Source organism: Alexandromys fortis, unplaced genomic scaffold, assembly GCF_014885135.2.
Source record: "Alexandromys fortis isolate MF-2015 unplaced genomic scaffold, M_Fortis_MF-2015_v1.1 scaffold_69, whole genome shotgun sequence".
NCBI classification, from domain to species: domain Eukaryota; kingdom Metazoa; phylum Chordata; class Mammalia; order Rodentia; family Cricetidae; genus Alexandromys; species Alexandromys fortis.
The window spans coordinates 5,827,652-5,850,225 of NW_026067951.1; positions in this window are offsets into that span (position 1 = coordinate 5,827,652).

The following is a 22,574-nucleotide window of genomic DNA, read 5'->3' on the forward strand; positions in this document are numbered from 1 at the left end:
CAATGAAGTTGTATTTTCAAGTATAAGTCTTGCTTAGGGTAAACAATAAAAGTAAATTAAAATAAAAATGGTGGGCATCAGAAAAATCATGCTTTTAGAGGAAAAAAGACATGTGCTTAATACTAAATTTAGAAAGAGAGAGTGTGACAGAAAGAAAAGCCATTAGACTTCGTAAAGGAAATGTAATTTACCACATAGGGGATATTATTAACCAAATGCATGTATTACTTGCACCCTCCCTTCTCAGCTTCCTAAACTAGCAATGCTATTACAACAGTTTGAATCAGTTTATTTTCTTGCTACTCACACAATTCCTTTTGGTTTCTAAGTTTTTGTTTTATTCTGGCATTCATTTTCAATTGCAATTCAATATAAATCCATCTCCTCCTCCAAGGGACCACTCTGTTCTCAGAGCCAAATCTTCTCACTTTGCCTTCCTGGAGCACGGATGTTAGTCATTTACATTCTGTTGGTGACTGAGTGAGCCTACATCTGTCTAAACAAATGTGTATTGTCTTCCCCACAGTGCGAGGTGCTCATCCAAGATTCCTCCTTCTTACCTGCCTCCTCCTCTTTCTCCCTCTCTCCATCCTTCCTTCCCTCCTTTCCTTTTGTTCATTTTTCTCTTCTGCATTCTTTCCTCCCTACCTCTCTGCCTCTTATCACCCTCCCCCTCCTACTCTTCCCCCTTTTTTTTTTTCCTTCTTCATTCCTCATTTCATTGCCTAGAGAAAGTAGCAAATGGCTCCTGGATGGATAGACGTGCCAATAAATGAACAAATAAGGAATATGTGGGTCTAAGATTATTTGCATGCAGAAAAATATGCAGCAACCTTAGTCTACATAGTATCCGTGAGTGTTGTTAATTATCTCAGCACTGACTGGCTTGCATTAGGACGAGGAGGCTGGTATGTGTTAGCATCTAGTAAAAGGTTGTTTCCTAATTCAATATGCACAACAGCAAACAAGGAAGGAGGCTGCTTAATTTGTGATGAAGTATTGAAAGGGACATTAATGGATGTCTAAAGATAGGGAAAGCCTGGTTTATGAACTTAGAAAAAAAAGCCCTCTTTGTTTTCTTATAGATGATGATTTCTGTGGGGGAAGCGATATAGAGGGGAATGACCTTTCTACTTACATGGAGAAATTAAGTGTAAAAATAAAATAGTATATTTCAACCAAATACATATTTTATTTCCTTTGTTCCACAAGTTAATTTATAACTAAAGGTGCCTGAAAATCGCTTCTATGTTTTACTCTCGGTCTTCCACCATAAATGCATGTCTCTTCTGTCTAAGGAAGCTAGATTATCGATGTAAGAGACTGCTCACTGGAAGAGCCGTGTGTTAATAATGAGGACCGAAATATTACTAAGAACAGCAATCCATTTTAACGGTACCTTCAAATAGTCACCTGATGGCGTCCCTGGATCAGGTATTCTTCAGAGTCAATTATAAGGTCATAAACCCCAAGTTCTAATTACTTAAAATTTTAACTTTTAAATAGTTTTCTATTGGACTGGGGAGACAGTTCAGTTGTCTTAAAGTTCTTGATGTGCAAACAAAAGACCTGAATCTAGTGCATGTATGTGTTTATAATATACTTGAAGGGAAGAGGAGACAGACAGAACCTTAAGGCTTGCCTGACAGTCGGCTTAGCCTTCCTGTTGAGCCTATGTCAGTGAGTAACTGTCTTAAAAAAATAAGCTGGGTACTGTATGAGGAGGAACAATGCTCTGAGTTGTCCTCTGGTCTCCATACACGTCTACCCATGTATGCTCAAACTCTACACAAGAAGTTTCTGCTAACCGAGAAGAGAAAACAGTGAAGAAAGTCAAAGGTCAAACCCTTTTATTGGGTTACTACACTCTGAGGAATCAAAACTCCCACAGGGACATCTGTATTCATGGTTGGTAGGGTCAAGTAGAAATCATCACCTTGGCACTCAGGAGTCAAGAAAAGTTTTACTTGAGGTTTGCCATTTTTTTCCTGCCAGATATCTAAGTAGCTTCTTGTGATACTGTAAAATAACTCCCTAATCAAAACCCTGAAAATTCGTGGATCACAACCATCAATGAACTGAGCAGAAAATCTTTCCAAACCTATGAATGGTGCAGATTCTGTGCAGGCAGGGTACCTGAAGCCTCAACATGACAGTTGGTCACTCAATAGCCCACAAAGGAATCTCTCATATTCATCAATGCATTTATTTTCAAATTGTATAGTTGCATCAACTTCATTTATGAAGAGCACATAAAATGGATGGAAATATGCAGTACATTTTCTTAACTTGACCAAAGTCATTTGTATGTGAAACTCAGTATCTCCTTCATGTAGATAGTCAAGATCTTCCTATCCATTACCAAAACTGCATTGTCAGTACTAGTCAATTTTATCTGCACAAACTAGGTATGATAGCACATTAATCCATGAAAGACATGAAGACAATTCTAATTTTTATTAAAGATTAAATTGGAATATAAAATACTTGTTTTTAACTATTAGTCAAGAAAATACCAAAGTCAAAAACCAAGCCTTAGAACTTAGTGAATTAAAGAATAATTTTTCACAGAAACACCAGTTCTCCCTCTTAGTTCAGATGCTATAACCTCTTATTTTGTTCCAGACAGTGCAAAAAAAAAAAAAAATTAAAAAGGCAGACTGGGAACAAGCCATATTAGTACAAATAGATGCCATGGGTATCTGCTGATAAAAAACAATCAAGGATATTAAATTCATTAAAGTAGATCAAAGAGAGTCGAAGTATAAAGGGATCAAGAAGAATAATATTCCCAAGGACAAATAAATTGAGAGTGAGTCATGTCAACCCCTGAGGGAGACGAGTGGGCAGCTCCATGACAGAATACTTCAACATTGCCAAATCTCACATAAATTTATAATCAGATATTTCCACATAAAATTTTGCTATTTTTGGTGTTGCTTGTTTCTCATAACATAAATACACATACACATGTGTGTATGCAGACATGTACACACGCATGCACTTGTGTGCACACACACAGAGGAAGAAAGGGAGAGTGTGTGTTTCTCTGACACAAGAAAGTGAAAAATAAGGGTGACTGGAGGGTAGACATAAAATCTACTTTCAAGGGGCAGGAGATGGAAAATGGCTCAGAAGTTAAGAATGTTCTTCCAGATGACCCAGGTTCAAGTCCCAGGACCCACATGGTGGCTCACAGCCTGTAACTCTAGTGCCTCTGTGGGCACTGCATGCATGTGGTACACAGATTTAAATGCTGGCAGAAAACATAAACAAATACACATAAAATAAAAAGCTTAAAATTAAAAATAAATAAAATATATATCTAAGAATAATTGAGTAAGCATTGCTCATTAGTGATTGATAATGTTTTCATTATTATTTGGGGTGGGGGAGTTTGAAATGGAGTTTCTCTGTGTAGATGAAGCTGTCCTGTGAAAAGGGACAGTGTTAGATTCAAGAATGATCCTTGAGTTGGGTCTGGGCCTATTTGTTAATTCTCTAACTACTTGCTCGATTGTTTGTTCTCCATGCAGAGTCCCTCAGGCACCTAGTGCTGTGACCTCACGGTTGGGAATCTGTCGTGTGTCACCCATATTCGCTGCCTATATAGATCTGTCATGCGCACTGCAGGTTTTAAATCTGGTTGGATTTTGGTTTTCTAATGAAGTTCAGAGTAAATTCTAGATGTTAGGATTTCTGGTCAGATGTATGAAGGATATGGAAAGGGAACTGCCATTCTACCTGGTGGAACATATCTGAGTGGCTGGTCAAGCATAACAAGTGAACACTTGCCTTTCAGACCTAAATATTATATTCTTAAGAGAAATGGATTTTGGGTCTTTGTTTTCGATTATTCCTCTCATCCAAAAGCTCATTTCTTTGGAACAAATGATATGACAGATATTACCAGTGTCCAGGATAGATAGAAAAAGAGGCTGAGTTCAAATTAGTATTGATTGGTTGTATCATAACTTTTGACCACTTTGCTCTAAGACACAGCTCTAGATATGCCCACGCTTTCTTCAATTGCTTGTCCAGCATACACATCAATATTTTAAAAGATTTGCCTTTCCGGACTGAGGCATTTGCTCAGTTGGAAGAGTACTTGACTTGCATGAGGGTCTGAGTTAATTCCTAAACAACTCATCAAAACTGGTTGTGAGGACACAGACCGCAATCCCAGAACTTCATAGGAAAAGGCAGCAAGATTAGAACTTCAAAGCCAAAACCTTCTCTTGAAAAATAAAATCTTTCATTTTTCTGTATTGTGATTTTCATTTGTATACATTACTAAATTTCGCTATTTTGATATAATGTTTTTTTCTCCAACGTATTTGACAAAAAATAAAAAAGCTTGAAAAGTCACAAACACTGAATTGTAAAGTCAAGATTCAAATTCAGTTTTATTTTACTCAGACTTAAGGTGAACAAAATCCCTGCTTAGATTGAGAGGCAGTCTGAAGGAATCCATCAGAAATGCCAGTCTGGGCTACTTTTGTATTAAAGAATGCTCCTGTTATAGTCTGAAACAGCAAATCACGCCTCTCCACCTCTTTGCATGGTATCCTTCTCCATGCGCCAAGATTGCCTCACCTACTTCTTTCTGTTTTCTTCCATATTCCTTTCCCCAGTATGTTCTTTTTTTCTGAAAGCACCCCTCTCCATCTGCCTTTTTCTTTAGCCATCAGCATCTGTTGGCATTTAGACTTACTGAATATGGTGGTGGATCTCTGAATATGAGATTGTTTGGGTCGTTTGAAGATTCCAACTTCTGAGAGTTAATACTGGAGTTTTCAGATAGACATTTAAGCACCTATGCCTTGCCTTATGTACCTATCCTGTCTGTAATGTCTCCAATGATCAACGTTTGTATTTTATACTTTTTTTTGACAAGCCCTGGCATTGAATTCAGGTCCTCTGGTTTGGTGGTAAGTACAAGTACCCTTATCCTATCTGCTCAGTCATCTTACTGGCCCTACACTTGTCTTTATGATTCCTGTATGTGTGTCTGTCTCTACGACATTTCATGAGCCCTAGTACCAAAGAATTGCCTGAGTCTCTTGCCACTGTATTCAAAATGCCTAACACAGCTTATGGTACATCTTGACTTTTCAACTACTATTAATTAAATGAATAATGTGTGAATGAATAAATACATAAATAACTTTTAGATGTTCAAGAGGTTGTTCAAATGATTTGGCAAAATTGGTGGATATCATTTTACTTTTAAATATTGCTATGTAATGATGATTTTCATTTGCCTTATCACAGAAATATGTAGTACATGGAGGAATCACCCATATAAATGAGTTAAACCATGTCAATATTTTAGACAGAAATAACATGAAGCATCCGCTACTGCTGTAAGACAGCTTTGGTAAGGCCATTCTAGTGAATACAGGTAGTTTCTACCTACAGCCATCTCTCCTCACCTAGAGAGAGGATAGTGGGTTAGTTAGGGAGGCAGAGTTGTATTTATTAAATACCCAAATTACCTAGTCAGTAAGGACAGTCATGACATATCTCCATGACCAGCGTGCCATGGGCAGACATGTATGAAAAGATCATTGCTGGTCAATGAATAAAAATCCCCAGTGTTAGAAGAGATCTTTGCCGTCATTTGCTCATACAACCACAGTGTGGAGGTACATGGGAAGATCACCATATACTGAGCAAATTGGAGGTGAAAGTTGGAAAAAATCCTGGATGTCTAATGACACTAAGGAACGATTTGAACAACGTTTTTTCTCTGGCTCCCACACGTCTTAACTTTGAAACAATATAACTCTTCCTCCAGATATTACTGTCACTGAATTTTGTGTAGTTAAGTCAAAGAACAACCAACATGATAGGCTTGGGATTTATTGCAAAAGTATTAACCATAAGCAATGCCATTTACTTACATAAGTATTAAATCAATAAAACATTCCCCTTTTTAATGCTAAGTTTAAAAAATATTTACTGTTCATATACGCATATGTGTTTTGATCTAATCCATCTCTTTTCCTTCCTCCAATTTATTTTCCTGTTTACCTCACCGCTTTTTCTACCAGTGTCATATGCTGTGTATTTTTTTTTTGATTATTTACCAAGCTCATTTACTGCTGACCTTACTTGTCATGCTAGGTCTAAAGAAATTTGGACTTAGAATTTTTTTTCAAGACGAACACGCACAGAGATTTCTGAACTACATGTTTTAAAATACTGTTTCCAATTTTTCTTCTGGCTACTTATTCAAATAACACTTTAGTAACAGGTAAAATGTTCACTTTGTATTTCTTAACTGTAGGATCTAGCAATACACAAACTTCAGATGCAATGCATTACAGGAGCAAACTCTGACAGCTTTATATGTACTATGGAAGATAGGTACGCTTGCTCGATGTCCCTGTAGATGTGAATTTACAAAAGAGCTATCTCTATAATTATAAAGCGCCAATGAGGACCAGTGCTTTCCATCAGTGCATTCCATTTGTAGGAAGAAACTTTTAGACTTTTGAGATAATCAAACCTGGATCAGAAATGAAAGGAAACACACGAACTGCACTCTTATCTGAAACAGGATGCAGGCAGCTACAAAGTGCACAATCAGATTAGCAATACTCTCCAGGAAATAAATGAAGAAGCCTATAAAACAGTGGAAACACAGAGCAATTCCTCAGCCCGCCCACACCCATGTCCCTGTCGTCTTCACCCACTCAGATTGCTTCTCTCATTCCCACATTCCCATCACAAAGCTGAGCTCCATTCTCTAGTTTCCAGCAGGTAGAGATGAAGCACACAGTGCCTACATCCTTAGGATGTCCGGCTGTGAGAAGGGCAAAGTCAATGTCGCATCTACAGTGATTCATATAATTAGAGTGAACGTGGTTAGGCAGTCCCTACGATGTAGAGTGCCAACGTCACAGTCTTCAGAATCACCTTGACAGGCCTTTGGGCATACGTGTGACAGATTGTCTTGACTGTGTTAATTCATTAGAGAAGGCTCAGGTTTATGGGGGACAGGACTGAATTTCTCACCAGGGCATCTTGGAAGTCTATAAAATGGAGAAAGCAAGCAATTGAAATCCAGGAAAAGCATCCTTTTTTTTTTTTTTTTTTTTTTTTTTTTTTTTTTTTTTTTTTTTTTTTTTTTTTTTTTTTTTAAGACAGGGTTTCTCTGTAACTTTGGAGCCTATCCTGGAACTTGCTCTGTAGACCAGGTTGGTCTCGAACTCACAGAGATCCTCCTGCCTCTGCCTCCCGAGTGCTGGGATTAAAGGTGTGCGCCACTATTCACCTCTTTCTAAAGAGGATTGTGGTTACTGATACTCCTTACTTACCAGGCACATACATTCTTCCAAGCACTCATTATTCATTATCTCAAGGTGCTCTAGATAACCATTTTATCTATGGTAGGGGAGATTTGATTAAAAACTGTCAGTTAGTTCCCCCTACTTCAGTACCAATTTGCTTCGAAGACTGTACTTGAGATCTCTCTCTCTCTCTCTCTCTTCCCCCCCCCCCCGTGTGTGTGTGTGTGTGTGTGTGTGTGTGTGTGTGTGTGTGTACACGTCTCCCAGGCCTTTTGATTTGTAAATTCACATCTCCGCTCTCTACAATATAGCTCTTCTTTATTACTGTTAGGAGCTTCCTTCCACTGCCTATGAACTTAGAATTTCAAACATGGAAAACAGAAGGGCCACGACTTGAGGAGTGTGCAGAAGTTCAGATCAATCATTTTACTGTGGTTTTAAATATGTTGAGTGTAGTACTGACCAACAGAGATGTTCCCTATATGTGAATTCACTACAGAGGAAGAATCAGGAACTAATGTTTCCAAGGGGTTATCCTGGCCCAGGTGACAAAGCTCTCTTGGGTAGGAGCTCTGTTTCTTTAACCCAGTACAGAAACTAATTTGTGTGCTTGGCAAACAAATAATTTTGATGATGGATGAGATTGCTTTGGGAAGAATTTCTGTCATTAGAAGATGGGACCGTAGCAGGGCAGGAGGCGAAGCTGCCATTGTTTAGTTCTGGAAAAGTTCTGGCTCCCCCACACATTACAGGGACATTCTGGGTCACTATGAACTTGAGTTTGACTGTTTTTCTTTATTGGCAATTTTGAGTATTGTGAACCAGCCATCTATATGTAGCATCTCTACCGCCTTCTTACTTTCTTTCCTATCTCCTCCAGGTTAGAAACGGGCAGGGCATTTTTCATTAAGAGATGAAACCTTTTTTTTTATTGAAATTGTGCAAATCATCCCCTCGGTTTGTCACTTCAACACGGTTTTACCTGAAAATGCCTGCAGTTTGGTTTCCACTGTCTAGTTTGTTCCCTAATTAGTGGAGTTTTCCTGCAGGCAAACACCTGCATGAGCTCACCTGCTGGCCCAGGCACGCGAGGAACCTCAGGGTCCTCTGCTGGGAGACCGTCAAAGCCTTTGTTATTGTTTTCGGAGCTCTAAGCTCGGGTTTGTTATTCACTGAAAGCGAAAAATAAGATCAGGTTTTCTCATACACTTCTTTCTGTAAGGTCTAAAGTAACCCAAATGCACTACCAGAAAATAAAAAACAGAAAACAGTGATTAGAGGAAATGAATGGAATGTTCCAGCCTGTCAACTCATCAAATCTTGACATTTGAATATATATTTTGACATCGTCAGATATACATATTTGTCATTTGAATATATATATATATTTAAATATAGGAATGTATCTCAGCAATGATAACCATGTATAATTCATACAGGAAAATAGATTTAAATAAGCCTGCTCAGTAGCTTAGTGTGTGAAAATTCAACACACTTGTTCCTTTCCCACTGAGCCTGCAGCCATTTTTCTGTCTCCAAGCTCCTCCATTCTTCACTGTGGGTTTTTTTTTTTTTTTGTATTTTGAATCATAATATAATTTGTTTCCAAATGTATATCTAAAGAAATCCACTCTAAGGGACACAGAGCAGCACCATAAGTGAACCGTAGCACAGTATTTTCATGTAAATCATGTTCTATAAATATTTAAATTACTCTTTTGCAGAATAAAAGTGTGTGAATATCCTTTACATTTAAGTCTCAAATTATACTAAAGGAGTACTTCTTCTAGAGTTATTGCTCACAACAATGTATATTAATTTTTTTCTGTTCTTACATAATTCCTCAAGATGTTTGACTGACTAACCTGAGTCCAAATCCATCTGAACTTGGTTAGAATAGCATTGCACTTGGAAGATAAACAACCCTTTGCTTACCCTCAAAAATTTAAAAATTTGAGGCAGAGAAACTATCAATGCTCCCTTTGATCTGAACACTAGTCTTGTCAGGCTTCTTACCTATGAAAATATGATTTCTTCTCATTAGCTCTAATCCTACTGATTTAGATTTTGCAGTTGTTCAACGTCATGAGGATAAAATTTTGAATGCAAGGATGCAGTCCTGATCAACTAAATTGAATCTGTACTGGGTGTCACTTGGTAGGATTTGAATAAGGTTAGGATGTTGTTTCTATTAATATTCAGCTGTTTCAAGATGGACATCCCTGTAATCCCAGCACTAGGGAGGCAGAGGCAGGAAGATCAGGAGGCCTACATGAGACTACGTGGGAACCTATAGAAACACGCATGCAAACACAAGAAGAGCAATTATTTAAGAAGGTAATCATATTCAAATGTTTAAAAACAATGAAAGTGAAGACTAAGAAAGTTAGCTGACGTTTTGATGGTTACACAGGTGTAAAGATAACATGCAAACTAAGATCCACTGTTTAAAAAGAGTGCACTTTTTTCAGCATTTTTTTGAGATTATAATTGAGCCAATTCCCCTTTTGTTTTTTTCCCTGAAACTGTCTTGTATACTCCTCCATTCTTTCTTCCAAATTCATCGGCTCTTTTTTCATTAATCTTATTATATAAATATACTTGAGCAAATTAGCTTTCCCCAGGGAAGAGCACACCGATTACTTATCCAATACCAAATGCTCAGCCCTAAAACATGTAGAAGTAGTATTATACAGACTGAGAAGGAGTAGTTCTGTATTTAGGAGCATAGATGCATATGCCTACATAGATGCAACAAATAAAAGCTGTCATACTGTTCTTTTGCTTTCTACTTTGAGCAGCTCACCTTTCTGATGGAAGATGACCTGCATTAGTACTGCTCTACTGCTTCCAGTTGCAATTGTATTATTTTTCATTATTGAAGCATATTTTTATATCTTCTTTGGTAATATAAGGTTCCTTAAAACTTAAAAATTATTGTCATTTTCCACTTTGCGTTTAATGATTAAGTTCTTAGAAACACAGGGAGGTTGCGTTTCTAAACCTCATTTAAGAAGCAGGACAGTTATTTAGTAATTCTCATGATCAGCCATCCTAAAAAGTTCCCTTCACCAATACCTAAAATAAGGTAAATATGTATCAAAGTAGAAAAAAGTTTAAAAAGGACACTTTATTCTTTCATTTGAACACATGCAGCTAGCTATAAGGCTCTTCTCCATGAGGTATGTAGCAAGTTACCGTTAACTGATGAAACTGTGTACTTAGGTAGATAAATTGTCACACATTCTTGGTATGATTAATTTTCAATGTGTAAATAAATAAACCTTTAGAAGTTTATCCTTTCTTATATATTTTCTAATTTAAAAGAATGTTGTATTGCATATTCTCCAGATACTGATTTTTATTTTTGATTTCATTAATATTCTTTTTTTATCGATTTCTGCCTGGATAAGTTGAAGATTGAACAAAACTGTTTCAATAATGAAAAAAGGTAGTAATTCTTTCTGATCTAGGTCACTCACCTTTAAAACAAGGAAGATTTTCTGTACATTTAACAGTTTTTAGGTGACATATTAAAGAATCTGCTTCAAAAATATAAATATGTGATTTTTCCAAACATATATAAAGATAAGCATTAAAATCACATTTGGACTATATATTTAAGTAATTAATTGCCTGATAAATTTTCATATATCTCATTTGCTACTGATTTAATCTTAAAATTATAAAGTACAGTAAAGTAAAATTGTTCACAATAAGGAAAATCTAATGAAGTATGAATACTCTTTAAATGGGCCTTAGAGTCTAAGATTGTGGAGGATACTTTTTGCTGGGATTTGCCTCAATTATTAAATGCTACAGAATTCATGACAATCCAGCTCACTACAGAGGATTATATTATACTTTGCTTCTTGATTTCGGTATGCCTCTAACTCAACTTCCCAGCATTTTAATAATCTAATTGTTCAATATGTAAATAGTAGCTATAGAAGGTAACCTAATTCATAAGTCAGTTTGGAATTTTAAATGTTGTTTTTAAGAGCTTTAGTGAAATAAATAACACTAACCTTTCAAGAAGGTCTAGAACTTGGCTGTAGGAATAGCATGCTTCCGCTCTGTTATCTGATTAATTAAGGATTCAGCTCAGGTCCCAGGTAAATACATCATGAGATGAAAATTAGCAATCAGGTAGTGTGTGAGAAATTACTCTTGTACTTTGTAGGAGAAGTGTACCACAGACACAGGACATAAGTGTGACATAGTAGTCATAGAGATGGTCACATCCTCCAGAGAGCCTTCCCTTGGAAATTCCTTAGAAGTGGTCAAGACTTGGGTCTTTGTATCCTCATCTCCTTGAGATAGAACCTCTATGAAGGCATGTGATCTCCTATAGAAAGGAGGTCCACAGCTGAGACCATTTCCTTAATAGGACTCAGTGCTCAAATTCCAACTGTTGAAATTCTTAGTTCTTTATCCCAGACAGGAGACTGAGTAGAGACACAGCATCAAGGACATGTAGGGTTCCAGGATAAACCAAGAAGTTCCAGATGGGGGGCATGCACATAGCTTTCCTCATGCAGCTGGACCCTAACAATCCGTTTTTGGACTTTGTGTCTTTTTCAAAAACAGATGTTGAGCCAGCAGAGTAGCCTTTAGAAACGACAACATAATGAGATGCTTCAACCAATGTAGCATTCCTTTGAGCATTAATAGGCTTTGTGCACAGTGAAAACTGCCTTTTTATTTTCAGAAAATAAGCATAATTTTAATAGAAAAAAATAAAAAATAATAATTATTTTCCATATATTAAAATCCATTGTATTAAAAAAATCTATGGATTTCTGTACTATTAAAAATTTTCAATACATTTATGAGTCTTCATATTTAACTAACTCACTAATTTTCCAGTAAATAATGTTTTAGTGATGAGATATGAGCACTAAGTAATATTAGGAAAAAGACTCCTTAATAATAACAGCTTAAAGACAATAGAAGTTAATGTCATTTGAGAATTAAATCATTGGCAAGGCTCATGTGGTTCAGGGCCAGGGCCAGAAGTTGGGAACAACAGTCATTGTGTTCTTTCTTTATTCTTATAACTTACAGGTTGTGTCTATAGCTACCTCAGAAATCATTTGAGTTAAAATTGAGTCCTAAGACTATGACAAGGGGAGTTTGTGGAATGTCTTAAAATGTGTATCCCGTGTCTAACCAGTGTTACTAATATAAAAGAAAGGTCAGTGTATCAGTCAATTCTGAATAGTTTCTGTCTTATATAGTATTTTTAATGAGTAGAGTACTACAGCGTTTGGAATGTGCATTATCTATTGTGTTGTGACAATATAGACAGCTTATGAAAAATTCATTATTCCAATTTTTGAATTAGCTTAGTTTGTTATTTTCTAATTTGTTTTCTGTCTAATAAATGTAGTTCATATTGCCTTGGTTATGTTTCCATCGATGTTGCCCATACTACCAGGAAATAATAAATTGATTTTTTTATAGTACATGATGGAAAATGGAAAGCAAAGGGAATTTTCACACTGGTCCCAACTGCTCTCCGTCATTGAGTAATGTTGTATGTATCAGCCAATGAATGGTACATGTCATTCCCTTGAACTCAGCCCCCTATAACACCCAAAGAAAGATTTTCTAGCAGAATATCCACACTGACAAATTGGAAATGAGTTATCTGGGAACCACTTTGTGCATGATCAACTCCTCCATCCATTGGGCCATTCTGATACTCTCACCAGTGAGGTTTAGATCTCAGTTCTGGGGATTATTATCCTGTCTGATATGTTTTCTTTTTTTGGGTACATGACCTTACCTTTAGAAACAGTACTTCTGTCCTGTTTTCCTTAGTGTTAATTTTTCAGCATCAAAAATGGCTGATGAGGGAGGGGGACTTGATTGGGGGAGGGGAAGGGAAAGGGGAGGCGGCGGTGGAGAAGAGACAGAAATCTTTAATTAATTAATAAAGAAATAAATAAAAAATCACTTCTTTAAATGAGAAAAAATGAAATTACAGACTTAGAGACTAACAAACTTCATGAAAAAAACTCATATATGAACATATATGTGTGTAGGTGTTATTTCCTAATGAAATCACTATAAGGAAATTTCATATAGTCTTTACGAACTCCTTGTAGCCAAGTCAAAGAAATGTATTTTATTGACTTATAGTCAAACATTCTATAATACAAAAATCTATTTTAAACTCTTATTGCATCAACAACATGAATGCTTTTAAAATTTTATTCATTTATCCTGTTTTTATAATTAGTTATTGGTTGAATTCAGAACGATTACAGATGAATAATAAGAGCATAACTTCATCATACAAACTATGATTTCCATGGTATAGTAGTGTCCTTAGGAGACAGAGTCTATAGTCTGTTCTTTAGGTGACTGAGGAATATCTTTGAAGGGCATTATGGGACTCTAGACGTCTCTTGATCTTTTGAAAATTTCTTCCTGGCCATGAGATGAGCAATTTTGCTCCACAATGTGCTTCCATCATGAATGTACCTCTTTGCCATGAGTCCCAAAACAATGGAACCAACTGATCACAGACTATACCCTCCATACCAAAGAGTCTCAAATATCTATATTTTTCCTCTTAAACAAGCTTTTCTTCAACTTTATTTTTTGTATTTTGTTGAATATACCAAAAGGTTATTTCATTATTGAACACTGTCTGATAATATAGGTGGGGAGAGTCATAAAAAGTCAGTCATAAAGGCTTCATCATCTAGAAAAATAGAGGCAATTTGTGGCACCTTCTTGCACCATTTCTGACATCTAGTGCTAATGTTAAAGTTTTAGTCCCCCAAGGGTAGCTGGAACAATGTTACACACATCAAACAGATGATCATTAATTGCCTTTGTGGGACAAGTTTTCATGTTTGAAGAATTTATTGAGTATTCATGGGAATAGAATTTCTGTGGGTGTTTAAAATGATTCAGTCATTATTATGCTTGGGGATTTTCATTCTTTATCAACATCAGATAAAAAGAAAGCCTTTAGAGTCTCTCCAAATGTTCGGACTTACTTTACTGTACACTTTTAGGAAAGAATATTCACTTTACACAGAAGAAAGGATGTTTGGCTTCTGATAGGAAATTGCATTATCTTCTTGATGGCACTCTTGCACTGGTGGACAACTGTTCCTCAGCTGTTCAATTTTGAAAACTTGTAGACTGGAAATTGACTTTAATATAAACTACATGTTTCAAAACTTGTTCTCCTTAATGAAATTTAATGCCAAGAAATTACATCATTCAATTAGTTGCAATCTTTTATCTGACTGATGAGACAGACACCAGACTTGGAAAGTGCTGGATGGGAGATGTGCACTTGAAGACAGTAGCTCCTCCTGTGCTCAGTTACCAGTGTTTCTGATAATAACTGGAGGATTCAACAGACGAGAAAGCTCATCATTTGAATATTCTATAAAAAGTGTAAAACAGATCACTAATACAATAGCATTTGAATAAGAAATATTACTGGTTTGGGGAGTAACAGCTTTTGATTTTGTTCATGACAAACACCTTTCACTTTTAACTATACCTGTTAAACGTAATGAGGAATATTATTTTGGAACTTTTGTAAGTCTTGGAAATAGATGTTTAAAAGTCCAGGTTGAGAAAATATTTCAATCTCAAGGAAGTCTGTTTCCACGATGGTATAAAGTTCTTTATCTTGATATTTTCCCCATTTTGGAGCAGCTGCCTTTTGAAGTTCTTCATGGTTTCCTTTATCTTTTCTACTGAGATAAAGCTCGTCAATAGAAAACAAGCTATTAATTCAGGGAAGTGATGTTCAACTGCCATCCAATCTTTACACATAGGTAGAGAGATACTCCACTGACAGGGAAAGTACAGTGGTGGTCCCCTTGCAAATGGGCAGGAATATAAGCATACTTATAATATTTTACAAGGTGAGGTGGTTTTTCCTGATTTATCATCTTTGTATACATTGCCTTATTTGAGAGCAAATGTGTATTATGAATTCTTCTGCTTCTGTCTGTAGATAATTGAGAAGCTCTTCAAGTCACTTTCTACTGTATGCACCTCACGCCAGTCACTAAAGTGAGTATGTATCATAGACAAAGGGTGATATCTGGCCACATGGTCCAGGAAGCTGCTGCCTCAAATGGAAATATAAAGCGAGAATTAAAGAAGAGATGCCTATCTATTGCCATTTACAATCCCCTCTATTTGTGAAGTGTTATTTCTAAGAAGACTTATTTAATATAACTTCCTTACATATAATGATATAATTAGTATGTTCTTAGCATGCAGTTTCAAATTGGAAAACATAATAGACATTCAAATCTATTGTGTCTCTCATGGTGTAGCCAATGGGAGTTGGTAGGAAGAAAAGGTGGTTTAGGTGCTAAGAAGTAGAGAATGGTAAAATAAAACAACTCCAAGATTCCATATTACACCTGTAAGAATGGCCAAGATCAAAAACACTGATGACAACTTATGCTGAAGAGGATGTAGGGTAAAGGGAACACTCCTGCTTTGCGGGTTGGAGTGCAAACTGGTACAGCCCTTTTGGATATCAGTATGGCAGTTTCTCAGAAAATTAGGCAAGACCCAGAAATACTACTTTTGGGTATATACCCAAAGGATGCTCAATCGTACCAAAAGGACATGTGTTCAACTATGTTCATAGAAGCACTGTTTGTCACAGTCACAACCTGGAAACAACCTAAATGACCCTTGACTAAAGAATGGATAAGGAAAATGTGGTATATTTACACAGTGGAGTACTACACAGCAGAAAAAATAATGACATCTTGAAATTTGCACGCAAATAAATTGATCTATGAAACGTCATATTGAGTTGATTCAGAAAGGTAAAGTAAATACAAATACAATACTAGACTATGACCTAAGTGCAAACTACTTAGGTGCCAGACTTTGAAGCAATTTTCAATGGCAAAAGTTTAAGATGGCTTATTTCAACATGTAAAATTTAGGCTAGCACTGTTTACATTTTCTGATCAATAATTGGTATTAAGTACAGGAGAATAGTTCCTGGTTTATGCAGTTGAGATCTGTCTAGCTCTCTGACTTGTCTCATCCCTATATACTTCCTGAGGTTACCCTGTTTCTCCTGTATGTCTATACTGGTGGCAAAAATGTCATGGAATTTATTCTGATCATGACATCTAACTGTAATAAGAACATCAGTATCTCACTTTTTAAATTCAATTATCCCCCCCAAAGCATCTGAAGAAGAGAATTGTAAAAGACATACTTGCATGTTAAATAAGATCAGCAGAAAAGCAATCAGGTCATTAAACTGGCTGCCTTGATTGATCAGCATAGATAGGAACCTCAGCATTAAGGCTCATGGCCCAAAGAGCAAGTGATAACACCAAGTCCAAATGAGCGGTAGGTAGAGGCTGAACCACACTCCTGTGGACACTCAACGAAATGCGGTTTGTTATTATAATTTGCATGGATTCTTTTTAGATGGAAGCATTTGCCTGTAAGTCAAGCAGATCTGAAAGGGAAATGGAAAGGTGAAGAAAAGACTTCCCTTTTAAAGAAAAAATGTTCCAAGTGTTTTACCTGATGAATATGCATGAAGATGTTCCATTCACTTCTACGTTTGATTTGCTTCTGCTTAATGAAAGTGCTTTTAAAATAAAGGTGCTGTTGTGCATCACCCAGTTAATGCACACATTCCTTATGCATACCTCTTTTATATATTCTTACTTTTCTTTGAAGCTTGTTGGCAGATCCTGGCTTGTTGAAAATGGCTTAGACCACTGAGTCCAAAGTAAATGAACAGTTATTTATGTTCCAAAAAAAGTCTACTGACTGATGAGCTGGGGCTTGGAAAAAAAAAAAAAAAACGAATCTCCACTTAACTCACTTTCCACGTTAGCTGTTGATCGCCTTTAATGCTTTATGCATATGTATCTACATCGAAAATATAAATGCATGTTCCACTAAATGAAGTCATTCACTCTCTCAGATAAAATGTTACTCATACGAAGTACGTTGACTACAGCCTTTCTTGTACGATCTCATTTCTCTTTGTAGCTTTCCCCTGTGAATGAGAAACAAACAGTACTGCTGCTTGAAGACTCGGGGCCTAAATAAGTCTACAGAGTTTTAGAATGACAGAGCAGGAGTTAGTCGTACAGAATAGGAAATGAGGTTGGAGAACCCTGAGTATGTACTGTCTGAATCTAGCTCTTGAAAAGATATGTGCTTCACAGGAGAAAATAAACACCACTTTAATAAAAATTGCTAGAAAATAAAAGACAATTTTAACTGTTAGTATATCTGAAGCCTGGCTGAGACTGGCATTAAATAGTACCCAGAAAGTGAAAGAAACGTTCTTCTTTATAGGGAATATTTACTGAAAACAGCATTGGAATGACGATGCATACATTGGAACCTGAGTCCTATCGGGAAGAGAGAACTGAATCCACAAAATTATCCTCTGCACTCTATACATGAGCCATGACATGACCCCATGTGCACATATGTGCCCATGTACATGCACACACACTAGTAATAAACAAACAAATAAGTAAGTAAAACATTATTACAAGATTGAATTAAAGAAAATTGTCTCCTATGCCTAGTCCTTTACCAGTTTGCCTTACTAATCACGTACATGGGAACTGTATCTCCTGTAAACTGAAGAATTATGTCAATATGATCAAAGCTTTGGCAAAAATGAACACTTTTATATCTGAAATATACTATTGAGCATTTTAGTCAGTGAAAACTCCCTGACTCTATACATATATATTTATTTGTGGTCCATTTCATTTTTTCTACTTAATTCCAAATATTCATAGACATTTATCTTTCTTGAAGATTTATTCTTTTAAACGTAGAGAAATGCTCCCTTTAAAGGTAGAAAGAAAAGAGAACTCAAACAAAATGAAATATCATTGAAGACATTACCTTTTACATAATATGCATATGAGCTAAGACACAAAAAATATAAACAGATACCTTGTATTTTTATATCCTATTAAAATGCAGAACACCTTGTCAATCTCCTTTTGGGCCTCCAGCAAAACAAATGGGGTTTAGGTGAACATGTAATAACTCGTGTTGCCACTGGATGGCAATGACAGCTTTTCTCTCCAAAATATGCATGGTGCCTGTAATGCAATTTAGTGCCTAGACACTTGGTCCCTGAGTTTTCATGATAATCAGGTACAAACTACACTTGGGTTACTCTCCAGCACACATCTCATGTCCTCTTTGCGTCCCTTGTTTTTGGACCCACTACACAGGAAGGCAGCTAATAAAGCTCCTTTACTCCCAATCACTCTTCATGAGCTTGATGGTATCAAAAAAAAATCAGGTGCACAAGGAAAAGAAGGTTAAGAGGGAAAAAAGAAAGAAAGAAGGAAGGAAGGAAGGAAGGAAGGAAGGAAGGAAGGAAAGAAAGAAAGAAAGAAAGAAAGAAAGAAAGAAAGAAAGAAAGAAAGAAAGAAAGGAGGAGAAAATAAAGCAGGCACCAGCAGAAATTGCCTTACTGTCTTCTGTTACTGAATGATGCTGAGCTTGCAGGCAACCTAAATATCCATTTGGTTACTTCCTGCCACATGGCAGTGATGCCCTTCACTTTCCTTATCACCTCATCCCCTAAGTCACATCTTCCCGAGGCCTGTAGACATGCTTGCATCAATACACATACATGTTTCAGAAAGGTAGTGGACACAGCAATCTAAGAATGCTTTGATTTTCCAGGGTGAATTTGTTCTAAATAAACAAAGCAAAAGGAAAAGATTTGGAAAAATTTTACATCAATTATGGTATCAAATTTTTTTGTAATGAATTTTGTGTGGAGATAGAATGTATAGACATTCAAGCTCTTCTAAATTAAAAGATTAAGTATATTTAAGAAGGTGTGAGATATTACCACAGGCTAGAATAATAACTTTTTTCATGGAAATATGGATTTAACTATATCCACTTGAATAAAAGAATCTATCTGATTGTGCATGGCTGTTCTGGTTTGTATGAAAGAAGAAGATCTTAGATTATTATTTTTATTAGTACAATAAGGTGATTTTATCACAAAGTAAAATAAATATTGTTTTATAACTATGTAGAATGAATCAAATGAACCTGCATTTCTTTTCTCTCTGGAAATTTGTTCTTACTTTAACTTCCGGTTACCTTGGTCAGTTTCATGGGCTTTTCTTAGTAAACAGAACTTAAAAACAAAATTGTATAATTAATGAATATCTTTGCCATATAACAAATAACTGTAGTATCTTCCTATTGCCCTAGGCCTCTCTGAAAGAAAATGCATTCACTGTGATACAGTTTTAGATCTACAAACTAGACAAGATAGAGACAGTTCTTGGATCAAGCCATCCACATATACAATGTTTTAATCCATCATACACCTTTGGAAAAAGATATCCTTAGTAACCAAAGGGGACACATTCCCTCTCTACCAATGAGACTTTGTCTAATAGCTTTAAGGACTGGACTGATCTGAAATCTTGCACAGTCGAAAGCAAAACATTGGTACCTTGTGTACCTCTATCTACTCTCTCTGTTCACCCGATCTCTAAAACCTAACTGTTAGAGAAAATATTTACGCATACAATTAGGGACTTCTCAACTAGAGTTACAAGAGAGCAAGAATTACTTCAAAATCATCAAATATTTAAGTATTAAATTAAAGACACAAAGGAATATACAATTAATGTGATTTTGTGTGCATACACATGTGTTCACACACATACAAATATACAAAGAAGCACACAAGCCGGGCCTGGGATGCCAGGTCAACTAATCAGAGAAGGGTTTAATGTATTTTTAACTTAGAAGAAAATGGGAGATGGTGCTATGTGCATGTTTATTAAAGTTGCACATGGAATAGAGTTTTCCTTCGATCCTTTTATTTGTTAATTAATGTACCACAGTGTAGGAGTTGTGCTCCACATAATTAATTTAGGGAACAGAGAATTAACCTTACGCGGCAGTGCACATCCAAGAAGTGAGGCAGGGGGATTGGGAATTCCAATTCATCCTCAATAACATAGGGAGTTTTCAGGCCATCCTTGCCCATGTTTAAAAATTAAAGTCAAGAATAAATAAAAACCATGGATGAAGAAAGTGTGGAATATATACACATTAGAGTATTATGCTGCGGTAAAAAACAATGATTTCTCGAATTTTGCATGCAAATGGATGGAAATAGAAAACACTATCCTGAGCGAGGTAACCCAGACCCAAAAAGATGAACATGGGATGTATTCACTCATAATTGGTTTCTAGCCATAAATAAAGGTCACGGAGTGTATACCTGGTGAACCTAAAGAAGCTAAAGAAGAAGGTGAACCCAAGAAAAAACATATAGTTATCCTCTTGGCTAAGGGAAGTAGATAAAATTGCCGGGGACAAAATTGGGATCTTGGGGGTGGGGTGGGTTGGGGATAAGGGGGGACAGGGAGAGAAAAGTAAGAAGGGGAGGATTGGGGGAACTTGGGGAAACAGGAAGATTGGGATAAAGGAAGGTTGGATAGGGGAGCAGGGAAGCACATATCTTAGTTAAAAGAGCCACCTTAGTGTTGGCAAGAGACTTGAACCTAGAGTGGCTCCCAGGAGCCCAAGGCGATGTCCCCAGTTAGTCCCTTGGGAAGCTGAGGATAGGGAACCTGAACTGACCCTATCCTATAGCATTACTGACGAATATCTTTCATATCACCATAGAACCTTCATCTGGTGATGGATGGAGATAGAGACAGAGACCCACACTGGAGCACTGGACTGAGCTCCCAAGGTCCCAATGAGAAGCAGATGGAGGGAGAACACGAGCAAGGATGTCAGGACCACGGGGGGTGCACCCACCCACTGAGACAGTGGGGCTGATCTATTGGGAGCTCACCAAAGCCAGCTGGACTGTGACTGAAACAGCATGGGATAAAACCGGACTCTCTGATCATGGCGAACAATGAGGACTGATGAGAAGCCAAGGTCAATGGCAAGGGGTTTTGATCCTACTTCATGTTCTGGCTTGGTGGGAGCCTAGCCAGTTTGGATGTTCACCTTCCTAGACATGGACGGAGGGGGGAGGACCTTGGACTTTCCACAGGGCAGGGAACCATGACTGCTCTGGGGATAGGAGAGGGAGGGGGGGGGGGAGGGGGAGAGGGGCGGGGGGGGGGGGAGAGGGGGGGGGGGGGGGGGGGGGGGGGGGGGAGAGGGCGGGGGGGGGGGCGGGAGGGGGGGGGGGGAGGGGGGGGGGGGGGGGGGGGGGGGGGGGGGGGGGGGGGGGGGGGGGGGGGGGGGGGGGGGGGGGGGGGGGGGGGGGAAATGGGTGGCTGGGAGGAGGCGGAAACTTTTTTTCTTATTCTCAATAAAATAAAAAAAAGAAAAAAAAAGAACATTGGCAATGGGTTTTTGATCCTACTGCACGTATTGGCTTTGTGGGAGCCTAGGCAGTTTGGATGCTCACCTTACTAGACCTGGATGGAGGTGGGTGGTCCTTGGACTTTCCACGGGCAGGGAACCCTGATTGCTCTTTGGGCTGACGAGGGGGGGGGGGACTTGACTGGGGGAGGGGGAGGGAAATGGGAGGCGGTGGTGTGGAAGAGACAGAAATCTTTAATAAATAAATAAAAAAATGATGATAATAAAAAAAATGATCAGCAAAAAAAAAAAAGAATAAATAAAAACCAATAGCAAACATAAGTGAGTCTCGAGATAGGGAACATTGTGGTTTGCCCATGTCTTGGTAGCCTGCTCACGCTTTATGTGACAAGAACACTTGCTGCCAGGAAGGTATGCACACTAGGAAATGATTCAGCAAATCTCTCTTAGAACAAAGATACAAGTGGCCCAACATTCAGGGTTGCATTTATCTTAATTTAAAGTGCATGTGTGTATTCATGCGTTAATTACATAAAGCAAGAATTCAAGTTCTGACCAAGGTGATGAAGTCTTTCTGTGTCGTTCAAGCTTTTAATACAAAAACAAAATACTTGATGTTTGTCTCTCCACGTGATGGTTGTGCGTGTCTCTGGCTATCGTCTCCCTTTCTAGCCTGTGTGTTTCTCTGGGCATTGCCAAAGGGCATTTTCAGTACAATAAAAATCAACATGCTCTCTAACTTGCCTCTGCTTTTCCTCTGGCTCCGGCAGGCTGCCCTTACTTGGTTAATATTTGCTCTTAGCTGCTTCCTCATTCTCTGGACTGAGCCAGCCTTCCTGGAAGTCTGTGTTCCCGTGGCTCTTGAAGCTACATAAATAAAAATGTTTTTTTTTTAACAGAGGTTGTTAAAGGGTTCACAGTGTGTATATA